Source organism: Marmota monax, unplaced genomic scaffold (assembly GCF_021218885.2).
Source record: "Marmota monax isolate L192 unplaced genomic scaffold, Marmota_monax_Labrador192_F-V1.1 WCK01_AAM20220418_F8-fsc00824, whole genome shotgun sequence".
Lineage (NCBI taxonomy): Eukaryota > Metazoa > Chordata > Mammalia > Rodentia > Sciuridae > Marmota > Marmota monax.
In genome coordinates this window covers 96370-100962 of record NW_026693271.1, presented here as the reverse complement: position 1 = coordinate 100962, position 4593 = coordinate 96370, and positions in this window count along the sequence as shown.

The window sequence follows — 4593 nt, the reverse complement described above, 5'->3', positions numbered from 1 at the left end:
AAAAAAAAGAATGTGTACCCACTGAAGGTAAATGCTATAACTTGAAGGTGTGTAGCAATAGTGTCCATTATTTCCTCTATTTGCTACAGTAGAGTGAGGGTTTTTAGGGCTAGTTTGGGGAAAGAGTTGAAAAGTAGGTTTTACTATCTTTTGGCTTTAACAAATGACTATCTCTTCATGTTAGTATGTCTAGTGAAAAGAGCAGAGGGTGGGAGTGTGGCTCAGAATTAGAGTGTGAGATTAGCATGCTCAAAGCCTTAGGTTCAATCCCCAAAATTGGAAAAAAAGAAAAAGTGCTAATAGAGCCAGTTAGCATAACCAAGGTGGGTTATCTTACCTCTGTTGCCAACAAGCTTTTTAACTTAACCTGAGATCGGTGGTCTGTATGATTTTTAATCCATTAAAAACTAGTAATTGAATCAAGAGATCAAAGCCAGCCTTAGCAACGGGTGAGGTGCTAAGCAACTCAGTGAGACCGTGTCTCTAAATAAAATATAAAAAAAGGCTAGGGATGTGGCTCAGTAGCTGAGTGCCCCAGGGTTCAATCCCTGGTACTCCCCCCAAAAAAACTGTGAAGGAGGTGATGTTATGAAATTAGAGGGGAGACCAGTAGAGGAAAGGAATCAGGCAGAGGGAAAGAACAGGTACCAGGGAATGAAATTGATCAAATTATGTTATGTGCATGTACAAGTATGGAATAATGGATCCCATTATTGTGTATAATCATAATGTACCAATAAAAAATTAATTTAAAAAACTTAATAAATAAATGAATCCTATTCATACTTCAAGGACTAACTGAAAGACACATTCCCCCTGAAGCCTCTCAGGTCACCAGCTCATCAAGATCTCTCTTTTCTGTTAATTTTCCCCTTCCTAATCTGCCACCACTCTTAACTTTCTCCATAATATCCACGCCCCTCAAGTTTAGTTGACTTGACCTTTTAGATGTCTGCCCAGATGACCGTGCTTTTTTTTTTTTTTATTCCAACACACAGCATGATTCAGAGAGCACAGCAGATTCTCAAACACTTACTGTTTGAGTTCCTAAGTATGAATGATGGACAATCTTCTTTAAAACAAAAAAATCTTCAGAGGGACTTCATCATATCATATCTACATTACATGCTCTCAGAAACAAATGGTCCAGCCTTCACAGGGCACGTCTGCTTATATGGGGAAAACAACAAAACTGAATATAGAAAAACTTCATAATTTCACCATCTAGAGTCAACCAGTGTTTAAAATTTAGGATAGATCTTTCTAAACAAACTTTTAAATGGAGAGATTATAGATGGATAGACAGATATTTTTATAGGAGCTCCATTGAGAGATAATTCATATGCTTTACAATTGGACGGCCATATTGAAAAGAAAAAATTAGATCCATTCCTCACACTAAACATGCTAATTTCGAATAAATCGAAGATATAAATGTAAAAATAACACCATACAAATAAGAAAAAGTGAAATATTTTATAACCTAAGAGAAGCAAAATCATTCCTAACTATAACTAATAAAGTAATAAAATATTAATAAATTTGGCTCCATGGTAATATAAAAACACCCAAGTAAGATCAAAAGTCAGACAAAATATGGGAGAAATAATTGTAAATTGTATCACAGACAAAGGCTAAAAAGAATTTCTCAGAAGAAAAGCTGCAATAACCCAATAGAAAAATATATGAAGAAGCATTTCACAGAAAAAGAAAAGCAAATGATAATAATTTCACCACTGCTCACAGTAAGGGGTCTCAAATTTAAAGTATGCTGAGAAACCAATTCTTATCTTTTGCGTAAGCAAAAATGCAAAAGCTTGACAATATACTCTATTGGCAAGACTCTGGGAAACAGTCATTCTCCTAAATTGCCAATGAGATTTCAAAATGGTACAATTTCTGTGGAGGAGGATTTTGTAATGTCTAGCAAAACTACATGTGCCTTTTCCCTTTGATCCAACACCCACAGTTCTCGGAGTTTAACCCAAATTTAGCTACCAGAATTGTGAAATGACATGTGCTCAAGGTCGTTCTCTGCAGCACTATCTGTAATAGCAAAGACTGGAAACAAATTTTCACCAGTAGGGGACTGACTGAATAAATAATAGAGAATACACACAATGAATTGCTGTGCAGCTATAAAAAGAATAAGAATGGTCCCCAGAGTAGACTGATAGGTGAGAAATATGCCAGAAGAGTATAGCATGCTATCTTTATTAGAAAGGAAGGAGGAATATGAGAATGTATACATATAAACAACCAGAGGGTAAAACTAAACTAATTTTTTTTTTAAATTAGGTCTATGATGAGGAAGAGGTTGACAACTGAATGGAGAAGGAGAGAGATAGGGAAGTTAAATTTCTCTGCTTATATCTTTTTTATAGCTTTTACTTTCAGCCATGTGAATATTTTAGAGTACTGGAAAATCAAAATCTTATTTACAAAAGGCAGCCCCCTTCAATAAAAATCAAATGGAGACAAACGAAGCTTACACTATATCAAGTTGATTTCATAATCACAGTGAGAAGAATAATTTCAAGTGACTTTAAAATATAGTATTTCAACTGAACACCCCTAGTGGGATAGAGCCTAGGGACAAAAAGAAGTACAAAGAAATCTAAAGCCATTTTTATTAGTCTTCCTAGTTATTCTACTGGACAAGTGATCCAGTTTCTTCAACAAATAAAATGTACAAAAATTAAAATGAAGTGATTCTTTTATGGCTTAGAAAAGACCTAAACCAAAGGCAACTGTAAAAAGAGTTTTGAAATAACAAAGAAAATTGAATTCCGGTATTAGCAGATTATCAAGAAATTATTAATTTTGAGTATGATTTGACTGAGTTATACTATTTAAAGTTTATTTTATATTATGGTTATGATTTATTATGATGATTTATTTTATTGGTTATTACAGTTACATTTTGTTTTGTTTTAACCTTTTCTCACTTAGAGTCAGGTTTCTCCCTCTATGTTTATTATGTATCTACTGATTGATTTTAAAATTTATTTTTAATTTTTAAGTTAGCCATTAAGTATGGTTCCCTGGCATCTAGCAACGAGGCTAAGTTGTGACTTTAAGAGCCCCTACAGATATTTCTAGGGCCAGGACACTAAGCCTTATATGGCACACCTAAGTCTGAGTTTCCCAGAAAGTGCAAGTGAAGAATTGAAGCCTTAGAGGTAATGACCTTTGTAACAAATATTCTGGTTGATCAAGTGGGTTGAAGTGGAACAACTTTCTTGGCATGTAAAAAACCACTGGAGGCCAACAGCGTGGGTTCTAGAGATTTAATTCCAGCTCTAATACTTCTTATCCTAAGGCCCTGGCCAGTTATTAACCTCTCTATGCCTCATTTTCCCTCTTTGCAAAAAAGGATACGAACACCTACCACATAGGACTGTTATGAGTCTAAGTTAAAAACATGCAAAGTGCTTAGAACAGTGACCTGTACATATGAAACACAAAGTTATTAAATACAATAACTCTTGGGTTTTAGCATCTAATTTTAGAATAAATTTGTGAACCATGTATATTGTTTTTTTTTTTTTTTTTTAGTTTTCCAAGAGAAATAAAGTTTATTGAGAGTCATTTAGAATTATTTTTGCACCTTCAAACCATTAACATGTTAATGAGGAATAACAAAGCAAAAGATCCTGGTTTCCAGTGTTCTTTCTGCAATGATGCGCCCTCTTCTGGGAGACTCTAGATGGTGACCACTGGGATCTGAAAAGGTGAAGAGGGCAGGCTGTCCTAAGGGGAGACCAGGCCAGGTGCCAAATGGCCTCAGGACACCTCCTCCCTTGGGCCAGGCTAGGCACCCTTCTTTGCCTTTTTACTTACCAGAGGTAACCATTTGCCAAGGGCACACTCATCAAATTGAAGTTGCCATCATTTTTACCTCCCCTGCAGGACAGCACTTGTTGGGAGTGGAGCTAATCCCCTATCACAGTGCCTGGCACCCAGCAGTGTTTGATAACTGAACTAGTGCACCCTGTGAAAGGCCCGCAGTTCCACGTAGGCGCATATATCCAAAAGAATTGAAAGGAGGATTCTGAACAGATATTTGCACATTCCTCCTTCTCATAGCAGCACTAGTCATAATTAGAGATGGAAGCAACCCTGTTGTCCATCAACAGGTGAATGGATAAGCCAAATGCAGTATGTCCACACAGTGGACTATTGTTCTGCTTACGGCTGAAGAAGGAAATTCTGACACATTCTACGTCAAGGATGAACTTTGAGGACATTAACAATGTGCCAAGTGAAATAGGCCAATCACTAAAGGGCAAATGCTACCTAAAACTGAAAGCAAAATGGTGTTTGCTGGGAGGTGAGGGGAAGGAGAAATGAGAAATTGTTTCATGGATCCATCTTCCACACCCCCCAGGAGCCCCATACTGGACCTTCTCTCCTGGTAGTATATCCCTTACCCCACCATCTCCCTCCCATCCTCTTCTCCCTGCCCCACACCCCAAGGGCAGGGCAACAGGTCAGAGGGCTAAGCAAACAACCCTTTTGAGCACAGCTCCCTTCTTGCAAACACTTCTCTTTTGTCTTAAATTCCCTGAGATCCCTCACCCCATTCTTTGG